Genomic DNA, 25,954 nt, shown 5'->3' on the forward strand with positions numbered 1-25,954 from the left:
CACGATCCAGCTATTCCACTGCTGGGTATTTATCCAAAGAACACGAAAACACGAATGCATAAAGATATGTGCACCCTTCTGTTCATTGCAGCATTATTCACAACAGCCAAGACTTGGAAACAACCTAAGTGCCCACCAAGGGATGAATGGATAAAGAAGATATGGTATATATACACAATGGAATACTATTCAGCTATAAAAAAAGATGAAATCTTACCATTTGTGACAACAGGGATGGAACTTTAGGGTATTATGCTAAGTGAAATAAGTCAGATGTAGAAAGTCAAATACCATATAATCTCACTCATAAGTAGAAGATAAAAACAACAACAACAACAACAGACAAACACATAGGAATGGAGATTAGATTGGTGGTTACCAGAGGGGAAGGGGAGAGGCAGGAGGGAAAAAGGGGTGACAGGGCACATGTGTACAGTGACGGATGGTAATTAGTCTTTAGGTATGAACATGAGGTAGTCTACACAGAAATCGAAATATAGTGAAGTACACTTGAAATTTATATAATGTTATAAATCAATGTCACCTCAATAAAAAAAGTAAAAAAATAAAAGTAATCATTAATAAAGCACCTACCATATTGCCAAAAAAAAAAAAAAAAAAGAAAAGAAAAAGAACATTGATGTTCTATTTGCTCCTCATACTTGCCAACACTTAGTATGGTCTCTTTTTCATTTTAGCCATTCATTTCATTTAGCCATTTTAGCCATTCTGGGTGATGTCTAGGGCTATCAGGTTGTGGTTTTAATTTGCATTTACCTTATGACTAATGATACTGAGAATCTTTTCATGTGCTTATTGGCCATTTGGGTGTCTTTTTTTGTGAAGTGCCAGTTCAAGTCTCAATCATTTTCCTATTGGGTTGTCTGGCTTTTGCTTATTGATTTGTAGGCATTCTTTATATATTCTGGCAAGTCCTCTGTCAGATATATGTATACTGTAGTAACCTCTTCCACTTTGTGGCTTGCCTTTTCATTCTCATAGTGATGTTTTCCACTAAACAGAAATTCTTAATTTTAATGTAGTCCACTTTATACAATGTTTCCTTTGTGCTTACTGCTCCATGTGTTCTGTTAAGAAATCTTTGCCTATCTTAAGATCATAACTCTACATTGATAAGTTACGTACTCTTCTCTCTCTGTTTCTGTATATTATAGTTCAATAAAAATTTTACCTAAAGTCAGGTTGACATAGGCTGAAATTCTGGCTCCCCGTAATAACCTGATGAGGCAGGTACTATCCTCATTTTACAGCTGAGAAAACTGAGGCCAAGAGAGATTACATAACATGTCCATGGTCTCACAGCTAGTGGGTGGAAGACAGGGATGAATTCAGTCTGGCTGCAGAGTCTGTGCTTCTGGGCTTCTCCTTAGCTTGGGCCTCTCAAAGTCTGTTTGTGCTTTTGTTCCTCATCAGCAAAATGAGATCAATTGAATCTACCACACAAGGTTATTATAAGGATTAAGGGAATTATTAAAATTATTTAGCTCCTAGTAGGCACATATAAATATTTTTTCCTTTATATCACTATTAATACTTCTTATATAAAATAAAATTTGCAAGACGTCAACGGTTGATGTCTTTATAGTGAGTGCAATAGAGGCTTCCAGATCCATGTCATGTATCTGTGCATAAAGGTCAATGAGTTGTCACGTGGTGGCTGGAGCAGATATGAAGAGGGACAGGGTCAGACATATAAAAGCTCACAGCGGGGTTCTTGCCACACCTGCCCTTCGATCTTACCCCTGCTAAGATGACTCAGCTACATCATGGGGAATCAATGAGCAAGATCACAAATCTGAGGGCTTTGAAAGGGCAAAAAGGTCTGAATTAGTACAAAAGTTCAGAGTGAACTCTAGGTGACTTTAATTATAAGTGAAACTCATTTGGAAATTTGATTTTCTTTTCTTCTGAAATGTGATATTTGGCAAAAACTGTTAATTTTGAGTCTAGTGCATACAAGACAATTTCTCTAATTTTTTTATAACTTCTTTTTGTTAACTAAAAAAAAAAAGAGTAGTTTCAGAATACTCGAATTCTTTGAGATAATAGCTCCAAATGTTCCAAGGAGAAGGGAAGTGGTGGGGGGGGAAGGGCCAGAGAGAGGGGGCAGGAGAAGAAGTGGAGAGGAGAGGAGACAGCCGGGAGTCTGACGACAGACACCAAGGAGCTGAACTGCTAGTTCTACCACTTTTGAGAGCTGATTGCTTTGAGTAAAATACTCAAATTTTCCAGCTCTGATTACTCCACCTATAAAATGGGTATTACAATGCTTGCTTACTTGGTCCTGCTGAAGGTTCAATTAGGTGACACACAGAGGACTCAACACGCTCTGCACTGGGCACTCAATAAACAGCACTTCCCTCATGTCTCTTATTCTCCACCTCTGTTTCTTTCTTCATGACAATATCTCCTGGCAGACAAATCCATTGGCTCAAGCTAGCAGGCACTGAATTTAATATGGATAAATGTGTCCTACAAATGCACATCTGCAGGCTTTGATTTATTAGGAGAACTTGGAATGAGATACTGCTTTGTAATTTTCGGGTAGGATGGTCTTTGATAAGTCACTCAGTTGCTCTGAGGGAGACATCCAATCTGTAAGATGAGAAGGTTCTTTCCCATTCTTTCCACCTCATAAGCTGTTGCAAGAGTAAAATGCAATACGTGAAACACAAAAGTGCCTTGCACAGCAGAGGTCAATGTGAGGCATTAGGGCTAAATTTTTCCTTCCTAATAGCATTCAGTACGTATTATAATTGATCAAATGCTTCTTTATAAGATCACAGATATTGACGAGTTTTTCTCACAACAAAATTTTGAAAAAAAAAAAACCTCTTCTACTGCACATTTGGCAAATCATCACACACTTATTATAATTGATATGTCTTCCAAAGTAGACAGTTGCACTCCACTGAGAGTATGTGGTACTTGCATATAAAAACAGCCAAGGGAAATGAATGATTGAAATGAAAAAAAAAGGTCACATTTCTTTAAAGGATTCCTTAAAGTGGAATGGAGAAAAGCAGTTAATTCAATATGCCACTTCATCCACCCAACGATGAAGATTTACAATTGGAAAATGAAGGCAACCAAAAAATCCACATCAGAAATTAAAAAAAAAAAACAAAAAACCATCGTCAGATTGGACTGCCCTCTGGGGTGTTAACATACAGTGGACTCCAGCCCTACTTAGAAGAGTGGGCAGTTTGGTCAAATGTATTGAATTTCAGCCACAAAGATGGCTTCATTAACTATTCAGAAAATTGGTGTTTTGTGCTTACACATCCGTTTAGATACCTACAAGAAGTTATCCTAGCCACATGTTGCAGAAATGGAGATACACGGCCCAGACTCCCCTTCAGGGAAGGACTTGCTTTCAGCTGTGGAGGTGTGGGCATTGGGAGTCTCCAGCTGTAGGCACTCAGGGTCTTCAGTAGCTGCAGGGAGCAGCCTTGCCTAAGCTCACATTCTTCTGGGCAGTCTGCATCTTGTAACCATGTGAAAAAAAAGAATAAAATCTGGCAATTTCTGCCTGAGGTGTGATGACTAGAGGTTCCTATTATGATGGTCAAGCTTTGTCACACTTACCACAAATCGACTTTTTCTTCTGTCCAAGTCCTGTTTTCTCCTTGCTTTCACAGATTTTGATCCCTAATAACATTTTGCACACAAAACTCTTAGTACCTGCTTTCAGAAATGCAACCTGCCTCAGAGGCTATTCTTCTAGACAGGAGGATTAATTCTAGCAATTATGGAATCTTGATACCACACACTTGATTCTGACTTGGTAATGATGGTGGTAATGATGATAGCCAGTAGTTAGACCTACAGGTTTCCACAGGGGAGTGTTCATCCTCATCACTCATTAGCATCAGTGCTAGAAATGGTCACACATGCTCCCCGGAAGGGATGAGCTATCCTGATAGGCAAGAGAGGAAGATGAGACCAATATTCATTAAAGGGTCAGAACTTCACACTTGTACAGATTTGGCGAAAACAAACAATGTTAAATGAAGCTCTAATCCTCTAATCCATAATTCTTTTTAGTTCTCCAACATCCCATCACACCCACCTTCTTATGTTGAGAATGACCATTCAGTTGCACATGCATCAGGCATTTCTCACCAGTCAACATTAACAGGATGCCCAATATTCAGCTGAAGTTGGGATGGAAAAGCCAACTCTTCACCATGTCTTTCCTGCGGTGCTGTGACTTAATTCAGTTCTGTTTCTGGGAATGTGGAAGCGTGCAGTATTCTCAAACCCAGCATATTTAAAATGTTGCCTTATTTATTGTTTTTGTTAAAAATAAAAATTGATAAATAAGATATAAGACATAAACTAATTGTGAGTTAGGGCAGACACAATTGGTTTTCTATCCAGCAGTGATGCACTCCTCCCCTTCTTTTTGCTAAAGTAACTCCAATACAAGAAGGGTTGAATTGTGATTTATCCAAACCTACACTGTCCAATAAATTGCCACAAGGAGTCATTTAAATTTAAATCAATGAAAGGTAAACAAAGTTAAAAATTCAGTTCTTACACTAGCACATTTCAAGTGCTTGATCGACACCTGTGTTGGTGGCTACCATATTGGAGCAGGCAGACACGGAAGAGCTCCATCACCATGAAAAGTTCTGTTGCACAAACGGGTCTAAACCAAGCATGGTACCTTTTTCCACTTTGTCAGTAGAATCTTTCCTAAGATAACCATAGGGCACCTAATTCTCCCCTACCCTCAAATGATGATGTTTCTTATCTATGTACACATTTTCACACGGCCATGACCATATGGTGTATGCACAATCATCTTTGTTATTTTTGAACTTTTTTCTCTTAACATTAAAGCAATTGTGCATATTGAAGAAAAACTGAAGAATATAGACAAATGTAAGGAAGAAAATTAAATCACCCAGCTACTCACCATAAGAGAGAACCAATCTTAACATATTAAGGTTTGTCTTTACAATTTTCCATACATTTATACACTAACTTTTTTTTTTTATTGATGTTTTAATGGTTTCCAACATTGTGAAATTTTGGGTTGTACATTTTTGTTTGTCTATCACCACATATATGACTCCCTTCACCCCTTGTGCCCACCCCCCACTGCCCTGGTAACCACAGTCCAGTTTTCTCTGTCCATGTGTTGGTTTATATTCCACATATGAGTGAGATCATACAGTGTTTGTCTTTCTCTTTCTGGCTTATTTCACTTAACATAATATGCTCCAGGCCCATCCATGTTGTTGCAAATGGGACGATTTTGTCTTTTTTTATGGCTGAGTAGTATTCCATTGTATATATATACCACATTTTCTTAATCCAATCGTCAGTCGAGGGACACTTAGGTTGCTTCCACTTCTTGGCTATGGTGAATAATGCTGCAATGAACATAGGGGTGCATAAGCCTCTTTGGATTGTTGATTTCAGGTGCGTTGGATAGATTCCCAGTAGTGGGATGGCTGGATCATAGGGCATCTCTATTTTTAATTCTTTGAGGAATCTCCATACCGTTTTCCACAGAGGCTGCACCAGTTTGCATTCCCACCAGCTGTGTATGAGGGTTCCTGTTTCTCCACATCCTCTCCAACGTTTGTTGTTTTTTGTCTTGGTGATTATAGCCATTCTAACAGGCGTGAGGTGGTATCTTAGTGTTGTTTTGATTTGCATTTCCCTGATGATTAGTGATGTTGAGCATCTTTTCATGTGCCTATTGGCCATTTGTATATCTTCCTTGGAGAAGTGTCTGTTCATTTCCTCTGCCCATTTTTTGATCAGGTTGTTTGTTTTTTTGTTGTTCAATTGTGTGAGTTCTTTATATATTATGGAGATCAACCCCTTGTCAGATGTATGTTTTGCAAATATTCTCTCCCAGCTGGTTGGTTGTCTGTTCATCTTGATTCTGGTTTCATTTGTCTTATAAAAGCTCTTTAATCTGATAAAGTCCCACTTGTTTATTTTTTCTTTAGTTTCCCTAGGCTGGGTAGGCATGTCATCTGAAAAGATTCCTTTAAAACCGATGTCAAATAGTGTGTTGCCTATATTTTCTTCTATGAGTTTTATAGTTTCAGGTCTCACCTTCAGGTCTTTGATCCATTTTGAGTTAATTTTTGTGAATGGCGATAGCACGTGGTCCACTTTCATTCTTTTGCATGTGGCTGTCCAGTTTTCCCAACACCATTTATTGAAGAGACTTTCCTTTCTCCATTGCATGTTCTTAGCACCTTTGTCGAAAATTAGCTGTCCATATATGTGTGGTTTTATTTCTGGGCTTTCAATTCTGTTCCATTGATCTGTGTGTCTGTTTTTGTACCAGTACCATGCTGTTTTGATTACTATTGCTTTGTAGTATGTTTTGAAGTCAGGAATTGTGATGCCTCCTGCTTTGTTCTTTTTCTTTAGGATTTCTTTAGCTATTCGGGGTCTTTTGTTGCCCCATATAAATTTTAGTATTCTTTTTTCTATTTCTGTGAAGAATGTCATTGGGATTCTGATTGGGATTGCATTGAATCTGTAGATTGCTTTAGGTAATATAGACATTTTAACTATGTTTATTCTTCCAATCCACGTGCATGGGATATCTTTCCATTTCTTTATGTCATCGTGGATTTCCCTCAATAATGTCTTGTAGTTCTCATTGTATAGGTCCTTCACCTCCTTGGTAAGATTTATTCCTAGGTATTTTATTCTTTTTGATGCAATTGTAAATGGTATTATCTTTTTGAGCTCTCTTTCTGTTAGTTCATTATTAGCGTATAGAAATGCAACTGATTTTTGTAGATTGATTTTGTACCCTGCGACTTTGCTGTAGTTGTTGATTGTTTCTAATAGTTTTCCAACAGATTCTTTAGGGTTTTCTATATATACAATCATGTCATCTGCAAATAGTGAGAGTTTCACTTCTTCGTTACCTATTTGGATTCCTTTTATTCCTTTTTCTTGCCTAATTGCTCTGGCCAAAACCTCCAGTACTATGTTGAACAGGAGTGGTGAGAGTGGGCAGCCCTGCCTCGTTCCTGTTCTCAGAGGAATGGCTTTCAGTCTTTCCCCGTTGAGTATGATTACACTAACTTTTAAGAATTGTTAACACAGAGATCTCTACCTATCCTAGACTGAAGAAGAAAGATAATACTACCGTAATGTGGTTTTGTAGCCTTATTATCAATTAAAAATACAAGTTAAGTATGGATTTTTTAAGCAAAAAATCTTGACTCAGTTCTTTCATAATGCAAATGAACATTAGATTCTTTATAAAACTCTGTAAAGCCATAATCAAAATATATTCTCTAGACTCAGAGCAATTTCAGGAACAGTACAAATATGTTTGGCAGTCACTGCAGTCCCGAGCAAGCGAGTGTTCTGCTTCTCTTCCACAGCTGCTTTATGGTTATGCTTTTCTTTCCCCTAAGGTTGGTTTCTTGTTGTAGTTTATATGCTTTATCAAAAACATCGGAACCAACCAACTCTATAAAAAGTTACATGGACATATTCTCCCGACTTAGATTTTTCTTTTTAAAACAAACAGCAAGGACTATGCCTGTTTTGTCATCACTGTGTCCCCAGTGGCTGCCTAGCACAAGGCCTGGCATACAGCAGGCACTCAACAGTGACTGATTTAGCAGTGGGAGCACTGAGGAGGAGCAGGCAAAATATCATTTTGATGGGTAAATTACCTTGATTAAGGCTTGGAGCAGAATTTTATTAATTTTCTTCAAAACATTAGAGGAAATAAGTAAAAACAAAAACTAACAAACAAAATAACATTTTGGATAGCGATTTTCAAAAATTTCTTAACTGCTGTGGGGTAAGGAGAGGAAAAGGTATTAGAAATGAGCAACATACATTTCCATAAAATTCTCATTCAACCTGCCTTTCAATGTGAAAAAAAGCAATAATTTTCTTTCTAATATTTGCCAATATTTTTTCTTCACTCCTGCCTCCCTTAGTGGTAGGAAGTCATGTGAATTTTCCTTTGTTTTCCAGCAATAATTTTTCTTTGTCTTGTGCTATGACTAACATGGATAATAGCTTCTGGCTTACCATGCTGGCTCTGTGTTGGCTCTGCTGGCTTGGGACAGGGAGTTCCTGCCCACCACATTCTTCATCCTCTCCACCAGGGCTCCACTTAACTGAGATCACCCCGAGGGCCCACTGAGGTTGAGGTTTGGAAGAAGCCACAGCCCTGATGCCCGAAGTGGTGCCAGCGGAATCCTAGAGGGATTCTGTTGGAGCCTGTGCCATTCGAAAAACAATAGCTCAATTTAAGAAACAAAAGAGATGCCATTTTTAGCTTTAGTGAAGAATGATTAAAATGCTTAAAACAGTTCTAAGGGTTCCTAAGTCCAGGGGAGTCTTCCCTAAAGACATATACCTCAACCCTGGGGCTCTGAGGCCACGCTTCCCGAAGACTCAGCTCTCCGCTCTGGGACCAGTTTCTGCTGTGGCTGGCAATAGCCCACCAACTCTCATCTACTGATTTCGCTGAGGACAAGGAGGCTCACATTTGAACTATGATGGAATGTCTTAGATTGGGCTCCTGGGAAACAGACTCTGAGATGGAGTCTGCTAGTGTACGGACGGGTTTTGGGAGAACGCCCTCAGAAGGTACACCCATAAGAAAATATGGAAGGCAGAACTAGGCAGAAGGAGAAACTGATCCACAGGGAGGGCGCAACTGAGGTCTCAGCTGATCCCTGGGAGCAGAGATGGTTCTATACTTTGTGCAGCCAAGTGCAAAATGAAAATGCAGGGCTTCTTGTTCAAAAACAGGAAAAATTGCCATTGAAGGTACTAAAGTATACAACTTTTTCCTTTCTTCTGTGGTCTCTCAAATTGTCGTGGTAATTTTTATTTTCTATTTAGGTAAAGAAAAAATAAAATTTTAAATCATTAGTATGAAGTCTACCATTCATCTTTCTTTTATGCACTGCCAGTTTTAAATGCAAATGTAAGAGGATTTAGCATGTATGGAGAATCACCAAATACACATTTAGTGTTTTGTAGCTCATGCACGTATATGTATTTTGTTCTTACTGGAACAGTGGAAACATCGCACAAACCTAACTCAACTTCTTGATATGTGCATATTCTGCTAAAACTCTCTACATTTGGCCTACTGATGAGTAAGAGAGAACTGAAAGGAAAAGTAGGTATCCAAAAGTGGTTGGCTAATACAGAGAGGTAACATGAATAAGAAAGGATTTGATAGGATTTATGTTTCTTAGAATGCCATTGCCTTTTCTCTGCATTTGAAGCAAGTTCTGGTTTGAATGGAACATGCGGCCTCTCCAGGCTGTCAGCACCCTCACTTACTCAACTGTAGATGTGATGTGTTTAACTTTAATTTGTTTTGAGTCATGCTGAACGCCCACTCATCATGGATCCACTGGAATTCTGTGTTCAAGAAGTATTGAGAACACCCGTATTGTACATATCTCCTTTGCTCACGTGCATGCATGCTCCATTATCCCATTGGATTTCACTTACAAAACACCATTCAAGGATAAGATTATTAAGAATTTCAAGATGATGACAGCAGAGCATTAAATCAAGCATGCATTCTTCTGAACAAGGGGCCCACTGCTCAGATCGCAAGCCCATGAAGTTAGTGGGGAACTCTGGAGCTTGGATGGCCCTTCGGAGGGGGCTCGTCTTGAATCTCCACATCAACCAATCTTTGCCCTTGGGCGGAGGCACAACTTTAGCCTAGGGCACTTCTAGAATGGAATGCAGCCACTGTGAGCTATCAGTAGTTCATATTCCCAGGGGCTAGGGATGAGTACATGGACCTCAAGAAGGGGATGTGGGCACCACACCATGGTTGTCACTGCCTCAAGGTCCATGCTGGCTGGTGTAGGTGGTTTTGAAATGTGAAAGAACAGCTCCCTCTACTTCCATAAGCTCCCATAAGAGAGCCAAGGAATGACATTTTGGTTCCATGATTATAATATTTTTACTGCAATAATCTTTTTGGTTTGTAGACTCCCACACACCCACACACGCATGTGCAGCTGGCGTAGCTATGATTCTATGCCAGATTCTCCACTGTCCTCCATACTGTTCCCCTGAAGCATTCGATCCCAGAGGTCCAAAAGTTGTCCTGGGAGTTCTGCTGAGTCCCCACAATTCGGGTCTCCTTTTGTGCAGCACGTGTGCTTGTGTATGTCTGTGTCTCAGACTTGGACACGCAAGTCTTACCCTTTTACTCAGACGTGGCAGTTTATCTGCATTACAACAAGCCTGAATTTTATTCTTAATCTTTGAAATTCTTGCCATAGAAGCTGATGGTTCAGTTTCTTGTTGAGCTAAATCTTAAAGATAATAAAGAACATCTACATCTAATGTTTTCTGTTTTCAGTCATCTTTATGTTATGAAAAACTTCATGTATGGCAAAACGTCTAACTTTCTTTCTTTTTAGTGTGAAATTTATTCATGCATTGATTAATTTAGGAAATGTTTATTGAGCTACCATTTACCAGACAGTGTAGAATATAGAAAAAACTCTGCCCTCATGGAGGTTCTGGTCCAGTGAGGGAAACATGATAAATAACTAAATAAGCAACTTATATATAAACATCTACTTACAGCAGATAACTGCTAGGAAGACAATGATTGTGATGGAAGGTGACCAAGAGGGATCTGCGTTGGTAACCCTCACCTCTCAGATCACTCCATTGTGGAGTGATTTCCCTCTTGAAGACGGAAAGGAAAGGCTGGGCAAAGTTTTTTTTTTATTTTTTACTTTTATCCACCAACTCTCGTTTATTATTGGCTGAAGGCTGCTCCTGAGAGTGTTAACTCCCTGCCCACTCATGCCCAGTGAAGGGTTGAGCATGTTCTTGCAGCCAGAGGAAGCCCTTAGTGGAGAATTGCAGGTGGTGTCAGAAAGGTAGTTTGGCACGCATGGGAACTCAGTGCCACGGGAGTGTGAACAGAGCACTGACAGCGAGCGAATGCTGCAAACGGCTAATGCACGTCAAGTGGAAGCTGCCACTTACTAGACACTCAATAAATGGTAGCAATCAACACCTTGCATTTGGTACTTGTCATTCATGTTTTTACACACACACACCCTTATTTCACTATCTATATTTGAACTCCTCTCAAGTACTTGTTTTTATAGTTCTTTTCAATGCTTAGCGTTGCTCCTTTCCAAAGTAGGTGCTCAATGGAGTGATTAAGTCATTTTTCACGTGTTTTGGTTCTTGTTATTTTTTAAGTCCACTTTATTGAGACATTTTTCCATTTTTAATACTTGATTACCATCCAACAAGTTAACTACTTTATCTGACAGCACTTTGTTTAGAAAAGATAAGTGGGAAAAAATCAGCTTAGAAAAAAACGTGACATTAGCTTCTTATTTCAGGAAGCAGGACAAGGCTATATCTTGTTGTTTGCTGGCAAACCTTAGTGTTAATGCTACTTTTTAAAGGGATATTTTCATGGGGTTTTAAAAATCTTGAAAGTAATGATAAGTTGTGTCCATCACACGTAGGATCCTCTCTATAGCAATGATCTAGAAATAACCGAGAGAGGAGTTTACACCCCAAGTCATATAGCACGTTCACCTCTCTGGTTCTGCCTTAAACGTCCTCTTTAAGAACTGACAGAATATCAGTGTAAACACCTTCAGAAATTTCAGAGTTTTGGCGGCATTTATTTTTTTTAAATTCTTTTTACATAAAATCAGGATAGCTTATTCCACTTTTAGGCTTTGGTTGGCTGCCCAAATATATCCTTCAAAATTAGACCCATTTCTTAAATATGTCTGGAGCAGTGTCAAAAAGGCATCTGAAGCCAAGGCTAGTATGTTTTTGAAGCTTGACACAGAAATGATCTCTAAGGATTTCAGCTATGTTGAGGCAATATTTCTGTGGAGGAAACTTGTATCCAGGCTGACATTTTCCATCCTGAGTTTTCTACCTGCTGTGATGTGGAATGGCCAAGATATGAAACCTCTAATGTTGGGGTTATAACACAACTTTACTGGCCTCCAAGGGCTTGTTCCTCGCAGCCATTGTTCACAGATGCCAGATGATCTAAGAAGATCATGGAAACCTGGCACCTCACTGCTTTTTTGGCTAACACCACCAAAGAAAAATTAATTGTTATTGCTTTTGGAACCCTCATCCATTGCACAAATAGTAATATCAGCAATTATGTTTTTTTTTTCTCTTTTTGGAGGAGGTTGGAGGGTAGGGAGATGACGAACAGTATGATTTTATTGTAGCTGCCCCAAATGGCCAGTTTTGGGGCAACAAAATGGTGTACATTCCTATGGCTGAGAATCTTATAAGATTGTAAAGCAAAAAGCTCCACTAATTTGTCTGAGTTGATGAGATGCATTGACCTTGAGCCTCCTGTCTGATTCAACAGGACTTGAATTTCTGATAACTCCTTACCCCATAATTGGTTTTCCTATTAGTCTTTTGAGAGCCCAGCATTGAGTCAACCCAAATCCTACCTTTCTGCCAGGCCACTCTTGCAAATGTGATGTACCCCCAGTCTCATACTCCTGCCTTTGATACTAACTTGGATTAGCCCCACGCCACGGTACGCTCTCCCTTCACTGTGGCCAGCCACGGACTTAAATCTCTTTCTTGCCTAAAAATTTCAGCACTAATTCTGTATCCTCCAAGAAGTCCTTTTGGATTGCCCCACCATTCCTCACAGGCAGTCTAATCCCTGCCCTGAACTTGCCTCTTAAGGCTCTTTGACTTGCTTTCTCTGCTTATTTTGTCTACTTGCCTGTTCCGTTTGATGTATAAGCACAGTCCCAGATCTAGTCTTCCAATATGCTATTCAAGGGGCCAGTGCCGTGCTCATTACCCTGAGGATGCAAAGAAGTCTCAACTAACAGCGTCATCCGGAGAGAGCAGGACCTCTTTCTTCCTAGGGCTCCCGCAGTTGGATGCTAATGCCTCATAAAGTAGAGTTAACGGTCCACATAGACTATGTGCTAGGGTATCTGGAATGCCTAGTGTCCAGTTTTGGTGGGCTTAACGTCAGTTTTGATCATGATTGCCCACCATAATTCTCTTTCTAACAACACCCTTACTGAATTCCTTTTGGGGAATTACCCTTCTTCCATGACATGTCTTCTTGGAATGTGGGAAAATCCAGGCCACTTCCCTCCCCTCCATAGAAGCAGGTGGGGTCCATGAAGTCACCTTCCTCCAGCTCTTTCTTTTCACTGCCTCAGAACAAATCAAGGAGCTAGCCAAGAACCTGACTTGAGCCGGACTTACTTCTGGCATGCTAACTTGAACAGAGATGCACCCAGCAAAAAATATGCTGGAATGTATTCCTTCCAGAGGCATACAGATGAGGGGATCAATTAATTCCTGCTGTCTGGATGCCTAGAGTTTCCCTACATCCTGTTTTGTTTCCATTTAATTCTCTAGTCTTCCATCTAGGCTGTGAGCTACATGATATCTCTCCAGTAGATTCCTGCTCTCCTTTTAGACATAAATTAGACGTGATTGCTTCCTGTTGCTTGCAACCAAAGAGCCCTAATATACACTTTTCTCTGTCTTTGATTTGCTAAGTAACAGAAATCCCAAAACCAGCCAAGGTTTTAGTTTCTCTCACTCCAAAGGACTTTCACATAGCAGTGTGTCGTAGCAGAAGTGTAAGTATGATAAAGGCTAATTTTGTCTGAATTCCTTCGAAGATTCTACACAGCAATTGAGGACCTGATTACTTTGGGGAAACCATTCAGTTTTTAAAAGTCAGTTTCAAAAGTACTTTCTTTTTGGAGTGCAGGCCTAGAGCCAAGGAAGCATCTGATAATCACGTGTTCGTTGGATTTCCTGATTGAATGGATGTGAGAATAGGAGAACGCTATGCTTAAACTGAAAGGGTCCAGACATGATTGGGATAACTATCTCGGGGAGAGGGACAGCTGGAGGGACATGTGGGGCATGTGGGAGGGACTGTGAGGGAACGGGAAGAAGTTAGGGCGTGTCTCTCTCACATAACAGACTGAAGAAACACTTGAAGAAGCCAAGCAGTCCTTTCTTTCTAGACGGGAGCCCTTGGTGGTTCAAGCTTACACAGGCATCAGAATCAGGCCAGGTATCCTTGTGAGGCTGGTTGGGGGCAGAGACCCTGTTGTCCTCTGGTCCTCTTGACAGAGGGTACAAGAATATACTGAGGAAACTGCAAAGCGGCACAGACCTGGAACTAAAAATGTACCTGCTCACATAGTTTCTGAAAATCCCACACCTGAGCGAGTGCCAGGATGGCTGCAGCCACGGAGGCTTTGCCAGGGCAAACGCTACAGCGCCTCAGTGCAGACAGGGCCTGGCCGGCCTGCCTGGGGGATGCCGCGCAGCAGTCAGCAGGGTGGCAGTGGACAGACCATTCAAGGCTGAGACAAACAGCAGACCTGCACCGCTGCGTCGTCTGCCGCATTCCAACCAGGAGAGGCACCGTGTTCTGCGAATTAAGTTTATAATTTACAGGGCAGTTGGAGAAAGAAAGAGAAGTTGAACTTGATGGGCTGGCTAATTCAGTTAAAGAATTAAAATATCTAGGTAAAAACAAAACACGCACAGTGAAATTTAACATTTGGTTAAATTTCAAAACCTCATTTTATACTGTTATCTCCCACATGAAAACTGGGCACAATTCTTATTTGATGAATTGGTTGTGTTCCTTTTCAAATGTGTGCTTTAAAATTTTTCTTCATCAGCTGTTTTGAACAGCTATTTTGAATGGTACAAATAATTGATCGGAATTGGAGATAAATAAAAACTGGATAGTAGACAAACAGGGGCAATGAAAGTGTCTTGATAACACTTTGATTTGATGCTTGGAGAGCACAAGCCACCACAGTGCCACATAGCCAGTCATCTTCTTCAGCACCCCTGAGCTTCTTGCAGAAAGGAGGGCAAGGAGGTGACCGGAAGCACTGACATTCCCAGGCACTGGGCTATCCAGTGTCTGGAGACAGAGAGCGTGAGGCTCAGGAGCGGAGGGTTTGAGTGATTCATCCAAGGGCCCACTCAAAGGAGAGAACAGCGAAGGTATGTTCCATTATATCTCTCAGCTCTATTCGGGCTTCTTTTGAAGTTTCCTTGAAAACGAAGGTCCCTATCTAGAGATGGGGACCCAAGCAACAGAGCACGCCACTGGGGAAGTGTCTGATATAAGAATGTAGCTCCCATATTTGTGCCTTATGAAAGGCAAGAACCCTTCTTGCCTCAAGCCTTGGGTGCAGAACTGGATGCCGGCCTAGTCCTCAGGACTGCTCAGAGGTTTGTTTGAACATCTCCCCAAGTTTTCTTCCAGAGATCTCTTTCTTCCATTGTGGAGTGTACACTCCTTCCCCACCTCTCACTTCCTAACCCCCATTTCCTTTCCATGCTTCCTAGTCCTGCTTGTAGGGGTTGGTCTTGGCTGAAGGTGAATTGTTGTTTTCCCCTAGGCTTAAAGAGGCCTCATCCCAGACTTTCCAGGGAACGCAGCATGACCTGGAAAGTCAATGTCAGAGATATCTTCCAAAGATCAGGAGGCAGGCTGGTGGCAAGGCTTAGAGCTGGCAAGCAAAGAATGTCACTAAATGAAGAATGAAGTGAAGGAGGTACAGGGCAGGGTCAGGACCAGTGGGGTGCTGGTAAGCTGCCCCTCAAAAAACCCCAAACAACAAGAACAACAACAAAACAAAGTCCTTATTTGCAGCATTTGCCAACTTTCATGGTGTAAATACTCCCACCACGGCACCATGGCCTGTTTCAAGCTACCAGTGGTTTAATACCAGCTCACAAAATTCCTGAATACTTAGCAATTGGCTCTCCTTAGCTAGTAGGAGCTGTCACCACTGCTTCAGTACCCAAGTACTCGTGGACTCAACTTTGCTGGAAGCATCAAGAATCTTGAATCTTGAATCAAGAATCTTGGAATTGGACGGATGCAAAGTCTAAGATGAATGAAACATAAAAAATGCAATTCAAACTCATTCTTAAGTGCTGAGGAAAAGAGAGAACAGTGTCCCCTTTCTGAGGTGATGGGAAACTCTGTGAAGCAGGAACAAAATAGAGCTAGATAGATGGGACAAAAGAGCCAGGGAAGTACTGGAAGGCAGAATGCTAGGACTAAAGATATAGTTATCTAAAAATAATATTTTTAAGCATTTACTGTGCACCCTGAATAATCCTAAGCACTATGACTTTATTGATTAATTTGATCCCAAAACAACCATTTGAAGTTGTCATTCTTATTATCCCCATTTTAGGAGCGAAGCATTTATTTTGAGGAATGGGGCAAATAATTTCGGATACCTTGAAGTTGTACCCCCTCTATTGTGCACCTACTCCACTGGTCTGGAGAAAGTCCACTCAGGTTTCAGAACTCAGCTTTGTTCCTCCTCTAGGAGTGCTTTCTGAATGTGTAGTAAACAAAAAGTCGTTGAATGAATAGGACTCATGAAGGAATGACGTAAGAGCCCGACAAGTTGCCCCTATGTGATCTGACCTCTGGTTTATCCAAATGGTTTTGTCCAGGGAGAAAGACTGAGAAATTGTGCTCCTCTTTTATCAATTTGTGTCAGTAAGGGTCTTGCCTTGGGACATCTTAATGTGAGTTTCAGATTAAGGACACAGGTTGAGCGGTGGGTTTTAAGCCCCTGCAAGTTGTGCCTGGCCACCAATTTTGCAAGTAAGTTCTTCCCATGGCAACGCGTTTAGAGTGGCTCAGAAAATGACAGTTTTGAAGAAAGTAGATGTAGGAATGTAGCTGGAACAGAAACAAAAACAAATGAATAAGAAAACAAAAACAGAACCTTAAAACCTCAAACTCCAAGATGCACTGAATCGACACCAAAGCACGAGAGTGATGTCGACACTAAACTATTATTTTTATAAGCTTACTAATGCAAATGTGTGTACACAAGAATGTTTTTCTCCTGCTTGGTTCCAATTGTATTTGCTTGAGGAGTGTTTTGGAGAGAAAAGATGCCAGGGTAAGCAGGCTACATAGGATGAGTCTTTGAGGTATATGTGTGGAGGGTCGGGGCCATATCTGTCAGGAGCAGCCAGGGCTCAGGGGGAGTGACACCTCTAGGCGCTTTCTCACAGATGATCAAGACAGTGCGGTGGAGACACAAAATCCTATGTGCCAAGAGGCAGCAAGTGCGAGCTGCTGTTTTCCATTAGTATCTTTGCAAAACGTGTACATCGCTGAACCAACATGGATGATAATTTACCAAAAGAAAATAGAGGTGTGAGTGTGTGTGCTTGTGAGCTTGCATGTGTGTCTAGGTACAGATGGCAGACTAGTGGTTAAGATTTGGCGTTCTCACCTCCAGGGCCAGGGTTTGTCTCCTGGTTGGGGAACCACACCACCTGTCTGTCGGTTGTCATATTGTGGAGGCTGCGTGCTACTGTGATGCTGAAAGCTATGCTACCAGTATGTCAAATGCCAGTAAGGTCACCCATGGTGGACAGGTTTCAGCAGAGCTTTCAGACTAAGACAAACTAGGAAGAAGGACCTGGCTACCCACATCCAAAAACATTGGCCACGAGAACCCTATGAATAGCAGCAGAGCATTGTCTGATACAGACTGGAAAGTGAGAGAGTGGTGCAAAAAGACCTGGCAGGGTTCTGCTCAGCTGTCCACATGGTCGCTAGGAATCGGAATCACTCCACGGCACTAACAACAACTACGTACAGATAATGGCTTCTTAATAGTTTTTTTGCTTTTTTGTATGTTCAACAGTCACTTTTCTGTTTTCATTGTTTCTCAGCTTCCTTTTACTTTTCCTGTTATAGTTGAACCCAACTTCAAAAACAACATTTATTTGATATTAATATTCTGACCAATGGAAATGAGCTTAAAAAATGATGTGGGTAGAGGGTAGAGGACACACCACTGGATTCAAATTCACCTACTTTAAAGTGTCTTTGGTCTGACCACTTTCAGATAACTTTCTCTGCCTGCTTTGGCCTATATATAGTTTCCAAAATAGCATGAAAAAGTTTTCTCATTGTATTTCAAAACGAAAAATGTTCTGTCTACATCTGGAAATACTAAAAAATGTGCTTTCTTACAGTATTTTTTTTTTTTACTAGGTATGGACAAGGTTCTGACCCTTATTATTGGAACTCAAATCCAGATGGAGTTTGGTAAGGTTCTAATCATTTGAGGGGTATTCTTTTTTGAAGATTTGTACATCTTTAGGGGAATTTCTACTTTAAAGAAGTTATCATTCGTGGGAGGTCCGTTATGAAGATTTTAAATAGTTTGAGGGAATTTCTCTTTCTTTGAAGATGTCTATAATTCAATGAAAACATTTGCCAACTGAGATGGTCACATTTCCCTACTACAAAAACTTCTCCTTCGAAAATGAATCAAATCCCTCTTTTAATGTATTGGCTGTAAGTAGACTTAAGGGTTTTTTTTCCTTCTTTTCTTTTCTAACTTTGGAAACACTGAAAAGAACATTCTTGTGTTTGAGTGAAGTAAGATTTAAAGCAGTAGAGGGAGACAACCAAAATAGCAAAATAATAAACTCATATGTTAATATCATCGAGTGAAGATTAAAATAGCCATGATCAAAGAAAAGGGTGGTTCAATGTGTGACATTTCTTTGTTGCAACTTATTGTGTCTTTATGGAAGCTTTATTGTCTGGAAAAAAGAAAAGTTCAAAGGCAGTTTTAAAAATGCTTAGTTAAAGGCTACAGTCAGTATAGTTTAAGAGGTAATTGATCCATAGATGAACTAATAACTGCCAACAGCTTCGTGTTTTTTCAGTCTTTAGCTGATAGACTCCCCACCCTCCTGCCCCCACAAGGATGAAATCTACCCAAGTCCCATAGCCTGGATGAAGGCAGGTGTCAGACCAAGTTCAGCTTCAGAGGTTTTCAGTCTCCAAACCATTGGCTCCCGCTACTCAAGGGCACCTGGCTTTGGTGACCTGGTACCCTGGTACCCTGCTTACCTTCAACATTTTGATGCCAATAATTGGTACTCTAGTTACATGCTTGCAATCCTCCTGGAGTTCATTCAGCATTCAAAAATATTTATTAGCAGCTAATATGTGCCAGACACTGTTCTAGGTGCTTCAGCTGCCACTCCAGAAAAAACAATGTCTGCCTTGGACAATCTTACCTTCACATGGGGGACTTGAGATCATAAGCAATTTAGCAAATGCCTCTGGTGTCTCCATTACTTCCCTGGCCCACGTTTGATCGCAGCTGCAGCTGGGACAGTACAAGCAAGCACAGCCTCTCCTCCACCACGAAGTCCCTCTATCCGAGCTTGCAGGATGTCTCTCCACTTTCTTCCTAGAGGAGGACTGCTCTGTGGGAGGCTGATCAAAAAAGAAAGGATGTTAGTGACTCCAGTGGCCTGAGCAACCAGAGGGAGATGGGAGCCTGGAGAGGAATACTGCAGCCTCTCTTTCTTCCTTCAGGGACATTCTGTACTCTGACCACAGAAATCCGGCTTCATCAAACTCCTGTTGTCTTCAGCAGTCCTCTATCATGCCCATTTAACTGGTATTTCCTTTTTCTCCATCTCATTCTCCTTCCTTCTTCACTCCTGACTTCTGGAACCACTTCCTAGATAAATGGCCTGTACGCAAGTCTTTGTTCTAGGCTCTGCTTTCAGGAAAACCCTGACTAAGGCAAACAACAACAGTGAAATTAACAGTCATTATATAGTGTTTAAGAAGGAATATATTCTATGTGAAAGAATTGAGCAGGGCGAGGAGACTAGGGGTGCAGGGTTGGAGTGGAAGGTGGCTGGTTGCAATTTTAAACAGAGTGGTCGGGAGAAACCCACAAGTAAAGTGACGTTTGAACAAAGAATGGAAGGAGGTGAGTGAGTTGGCTCAAAAGGTGTATGAAGAGAGTTCCTGGGAAATGGGAGAGGCAGCGCAAAGTCCCTAAGGCAGGAGCCTGCTTAGCATATGGCTGCAGGGGTGAGACCTGGGGAGAGGAGATGAGATCAGAGAGGTAAGAGGGCAGGACTAGATTGCGCAAGGCTGCCAGACCATTGTAAGGACTTTGAGGTGGAAGCTGACAGAGGGTTGCGGACCGAGGAGCACCTCGCACAGAGAATGGGCTGGTCAAGTGTGTCCACTTCCCTCTCAACCCTCCCATTATGGCAAGGGGCTTGGATGATAATTATACCTCCTTATTTGATTTCTGACTTTATCCTTTTGTCTGTAAAATGGCACTTCTTGTTGTTATTAGATTTGTGAGACGTTAAGGCCAAGATTCCTGGGGAAACGCTGAGTTTTGGAACCTTTATTTTCTTGGTAAGTAATTATTTCCAAGTCCCTTGTCTCCATATCTAAGGAAAGTCACCGGATGAAAGAATGAGATTCCCTTTGTTCCTGAAAGCTGTTTTGATTTCCAAGCTTCAAGTGAATGTTTTGGCACATGATAATCTGTTAGCGGAATGCTGGATAGTAGTCCCAAATGGAAGGAGATGGGAATGTTTCCAGTACATTTTATTTTGGAGATTTCAGATTAGCTTCGCCTTTTGCTGCTTTACTGTCTAATGAAATAGTAGAGCATGAGTGTGTTTTAGCATTTTCTCTTTTACATATTTTGATTGTTCCTATTTAAAATTTGAACTTTAATTTACAAATTAGTGTGGTGCATGACTAGCCTGTTGCTTGGTGTGTTGTAGCTTTGATATTTGTTCTTTCCTGGTTATTTTTTCCCAAATGCAAAATATAACATTTTACTTTTGTGTCACCAATCATTTGAGAAGCTGAAAGCCTCCTTCCCTCTCCTTCTCTCCCTTTCCCTCTGTCCCTCTCTTCCTCCCTCCCTCCCTTCCTTCCTAGACATTTGTCTATCTATACTTGGTCATCTGTGCAAAGCATACCCAGAATTGCACCCAGAAATGTAACTGTAGAAAAGTCCAGTGATGCCAACTACATCTATACCTTAGGATGTCACTTCTCTACTTTATTTAAAAGATTCAGTTATGATAGAAAAATACATTTAAGTGTATGTATGTTTCAATACAGTTTCTGATGGTGATATGATTATCACAAATTATACATTTAGATATGCAGCTTTTTTATAGTTATAGAACAGAGGCTATGTCTAGCTGATTGTGAATAAGTTACTGAGGCTTTGGGGGGAAAAAGACTTGTAAGTTACTTTACTATTCTCATGAACTAAAGAAATAGAACAAGAGAGAAATGACTTTTTAGAAAATGTGGTTTACTTTTAAGTTCTCTTTCCTCTGTTTTTAAAGCACCAAATGATGATGATGAACCTAGATAATAGATTTGAGTAATTCGTATTTTCCAAAGAAATAATTTATTCCTTTTATATTTTAAAATGCATTGATACATGGCCCTGTGTAGTATTTACAAGTAATTCTAAAATTGCCCTATTTGTAATTTGCCCCTTTCATTTTCCTAATGGTATTTATTTGTATCGTCTCTCTTTTTATCTTGATCAGATTTGCAAAAGGTTGTCTACTTTCCTGGTGTTAACATTGTTTTGTTTTATTGAATTTTAATTGTCTAATTTATGCTTTAGGCTTTTTTGTTAGTTGGTTCTGCCCTTGTAGTTTCATTGCATTTACTATGTTGTTTTCCTTGCTTCTTTATTTGATACATTAATATAGCCTATGTGTGTAGTGGGCTATACCATCTAGGTTTGTGTAAGTATACTCTATGATGTTCACACAACAAAATCACCTAATGATGCATTTCTCAGAATGACATGACCATATTTTTAAGGTTCACAATAGGCTTTTAGGATATTCACCAGATTGTACAACCATCACCACTAACTAATACCAGAATATTTTCATCATATTAAAAAGAAACTACATAACATTCACTCCCAATTCCCCCCACCTGCAACCCCTGGCCACCATTAACCTACTTTCTATCTCTATGATTTTCCTATTCTGGACATTTCATATAAATGGAATCATACAATATGTGGCCTTTCACTTAGCAACATTTTTAAGGTTCCTCCTGTTGTAGCATGTATCAGTGCTCTTCCTTCTGAAAAATATTTAGAATGGCCGAATAATATTCCATTGTGTGGATATACCACATTTTGTTTATCCATTCATTAGTTAATGGACATCTGAATTGTTTCCACTTTTTGGCTGTTATGAATTACGCTGCTATGAACATTTGTGTACAAGTTTTTGTATGAACATATGTTTTCACTTCTCTTGAGTATATATCTAGGAGTGGGATTGCTTGGTCGTATGGCAACTCTATGTTTAATTACTTGAGGAATTGCCAGACTGTTTTCTAAAGGGGTGGAACTATTTTACATTCCTACCAGCAACGTACAAGTGTTCTAATTTCTCTACATCATCTTCAACACTGGTTATTTTCTGTTTTTTTTTTTTTTTTTTTTAATTATTATAACCATTCTAGTGGGTGTGAAGTGATGTTTCATTTTGGTTTTGATTTGCAGTTCCATAATGAGGACTGATATTGAACATCTTTTCATGTGCTATTGGCCGTTTGTGTGTGTTCTTTGGAAGACTGCCTATTGAAATCTTTTGCCCACTTTTTATTGGCTTATTTTTCTTTTTATCATTGAGTTGTAAGAATTCTGGATACTCTGGATGTTGGACTCTTATCAGAGATGTAATTGGAACATATTTTCTCCCCTTCTGCGGTTGTCTTTTCACATTTGTGATAGTGTCTCTTTACACATGAGAACTTTTCATTTTGACGAAGTCCATTTTTTTTTCTTTGGTTGCTTGCCCTTTTGGTGCAATATCTAAGAAACCATTGCCTAATCCAAGATAACGAAAACTAACATCCAAGTTTCCTTCTAAGAATTTCATACTCTTACATTTAGATTTTTGATCCATTTTTAATTAATTTTTGTATATGGTGCAAGGTAGGGGTTCAAATGAATTCTTTCGAATGTTGATATCCAGTCCAACACTATTTATTGACAAGATAATTCTTTTTCCCATTGAATTGAGGACTGTTGTTGAAAATCAACTGACCAAAGATGAGTATGAGTTTATTTCTGGAATCTCAATTCTCTTCCATTCATCCATATGTCTATGCTTATGGCAGTGCCACTCTTTTGATCACTGTAGCTTTTTAGTAAGTTTTGAAATCAGGAAATCTGAGTTCTCCAACTTTGTTCATCTTTGTAAAGATGATTTTGACTATTCTTTTATTTGCACATCATGATATTTAGAATCAGCTTATACATTTCTGCAGAAAAGAAAGCTTAACTTTCATAGGGATTACATTAAACCTGAAAATCACTTTGGGAATTTTGCCATCTTAACAATATTAAGTCTTCCAATCCATGAATATGAGTGTCTTTCAATTTACTTAGGTCTTCTTTAATTTCTTTCAATGACGTTTTGTAGTTTTCAGTGTATATGTCTTGCATTTTTTTGGTTAAATTTATTCTTAAATATTTTATTCTTTTTGCTTTTATTGTATGTGATGATGACATTTTCTGATTGCTCATTGCTAGTTTGTAAAAACACAACTGATTTTTAAATATTGATCTTGTATCTCACAAATTTGCAGAAATTGTTTATTAGCCCTAATAGTTTCATGTGTGTGTGTGTATGTGTAGCTTGTTTTGGAGTTTCTAAAATCATGTCATCTGCAAATAGAGATCAAGTTAATTCTTTTCCAATCTGCATGCCTTTTATTTCCTTCTCTTGGCTAATTGGATAGAAATTCAGTACAATGTTGAATAGAAGTGGTAAGAGTGTAAACCCTTGTCTTGTTCTTGATCTTAGAGGGAAAGCTTTCACTATTAAGTATGACGTTAGTTATGGGGTTATTGCAGATGCCAGTAATCAGGTTGTGGAAGTTTCCTTCCACTCCTAGTTTGTCGACAGTTTTTATATGAAAGAGTGTTCAATTTTTTCAAATTTTTTTTTGTTTATTGAGATGATCATGTGGTTCTTTCCCCTTTATTCTATTAAAATGGTGCATTGATTGATATTTGTATGTTAAGCCAACCTTGCATTCCTGGGATAAATCTTACTTGGTCATGGTGTATAATCTTTTTTTTATGCTTCTGGATTCAGTTTTTTACCATTTAGTTGAGTATTTTTGCATATATATTCATAAGAGATATTGGTCTGTGGTTTCCTTTCTTCTGGTGTCTTTTTCTCTGTTTTTTGTGTCAGGATATTATTGGCCTCTCAGAATGAGGTAGAAAATGTTCCTTCTATATTTTGGAAGAGGTTGTGAAAGATTGGTGTTAATTCTTTAAGCGTTTGATAGAATTTACCAGTTAAGCCATCTGGTCCTGGGCTTGACTTTGTTGGAAGTTTATTTTTTATTACAGACTCAGTGACTTTACTTGTTATGGGTCTATTGAGATTTTCCATTTCTGCTTTAGTTAGTTGGGTAAGTTGTGTCTTTCTGGTAATTTTTCCATTTCATCTAGGTTACCAAATTTGTTGGCATACAATTATTCATAACATTCTCTCATAGTCCTTTTTTATTCCTATAATGTCAGTCTCTTCTTTCATTCCTGATGTTAGTAACTTGAGTCTTTTCTCTTTTTTTCTTGGTCAGTCTACTTAACGATTTGTCAATTTTGTTGATCTCAAAGAACTAACTTTTGGTTTTATTGATTTTCTCTATTGTTTTCGTATCTTTATTTTATCTATTTCTGTTATAATCTTTATTGTTTCCTTCCTTCTGTCTGCTTTGGGTTCAGTTTGTTCTTCTTCTTCTATTTCTTTATGGAGGAAGTCTAGGTTATTGACTTGAGATTTTTTCTTTTTTTAATGTTGGCATTTACAGCTATAAATTTCTTTCAGCACTGCTTTCACTGCATCCCATAAGTTTTGGTATGTTATATTTTTGTTTTTGTTCTTATAAAATTATATTCTAATTTATTCTTTGGCTCATTGGTTGCTTAGGAGTAATGTTAATTTTCATATATTTGAGAATTTTCTCAATTTCTGTCTCTTTTTGATTTATAATTGCATTTTATTCTGGTTGAAGAATATACTTTGTATTATTTCAATCATTTTAAGTTTATTGAGACTTATTTTGTTGCCTAACATATAGTCTATCCTGGAGAACATTCCATGTGCACTTGGGAACATATATTCTTGTGTTGTAAGGTGGACTGTTTTATAGATGTCTGTTAGATCTAGTTGCTTTACAGTGTTGTTCAAGTCTTCTATTCCAGCCTTATAGTGTTGTTCAAGTCTTCTATTCCATTGGTTACCTTTTATCTAGTTGTTTATTTGATATTGATAGTGCAATGTTGGAATTTACAAATATTATTATTGAATTGTCTATTTCTCTTTTGATTTTGTCAGTTTTTGCTTCATGTGCTTTGAGGCTCTGTTGTTAGATGCATATATGTTATTATTATTGTATCTTCTTGAAAGATTAACACTTTTATCATTATACAGTTTCCTTCCTTGTCTCTAGTAATATTTTTTGACTTAAATTCCATTTTGTTTGATGTTAGTATAGCCACTTCAGATTCTTTTGGTTTCTGTTTACATGGAATATCTTTTTCTATATGTTTACTTTCAATCTATTTACATCTTTGAATATAGAGTGAGTCTCTTGTAGACCACATATTGTTGTATAAATTTTTTAATACCTCTTGCCAATCTCTGCTTTATGTAATGTTTAGTCCATTTACATTTAATATAATTACTGATAAAGGAGGCTTTACTTCTTTCATTTTGCTATTTGTTTTCTGTATGTCTTATATCTTTTTTTGTTCCTCAATTTTTCCACTCCTGTATTTTCTTGTATACTAGATATTTGCTAGTGTAGCTTTGTAATTCCTTTGTAATTTCTTTTACTATTTTTTTTGGTTATTTTTATTGTGGTTGCCCTGGTGATTACAAAGGATGTATAAATTTATAACAGTCTATTTCATATTAATACCAGCTTAATTTCAATACTGTGCAAAAACTTCGTTTCTGTATAGATCTAGTCACCCTCCTTTATACTGTTATT

The sequence above is a fragment of the Diceros bicornis genome, chromosome 19 (assembly GCF_020826845.1).
Source record: "Diceros bicornis minor isolate mBicDic1 chromosome 19, mDicBic1.mat.cur, whole genome shotgun sequence".
Lineage (NCBI taxonomy): Eukaryota > Metazoa > Chordata > Mammalia > Perissodactyla > Rhinocerotidae > Diceros > Diceros bicornis.